Source organism: Belonocnema kinseyi, chromosome 1 (genome assembly GCF_010883055.1).
Source record: "Belonocnema kinseyi isolate 2016_QV_RU_SX_M_011 chromosome 1, B_treatae_v1, whole genome shotgun sequence".
In the NCBI taxonomy this organism is placed as follows: Eukaryota; Metazoa; Arthropoda; class Insecta; order Hymenoptera; family Cynipidae; genus Belonocnema; species Belonocnema kinseyi.
This window is the reverse complement of record NC_046657.1, coordinates 99,149,312-99,149,514: the sequence shown is the minus strand read 5'-3', so window position 1 is coordinate 99,149,514 and position 203 is coordinate 99,149,312.

Sequence of the window (203 nt, the reverse complement as noted above, 5' to 3'; positions counted from 1 at the left end):
CATGAAAAATTAGGTTTGCTCTCAGCTGAGAATAAACGCAATAGAATGGTCGCCTCTGAGGCTCTTGTGGCGCGCATAAGTCGGAATCGTAAGGAATTTTGTCGTCGATTTGTGACTGTGGATGAAACATGGATACACCATTACACTCCTGTGACAAAGGAACAATCCAAACAGTGGATTTCCACAGGCGAACCAGCTCCAAA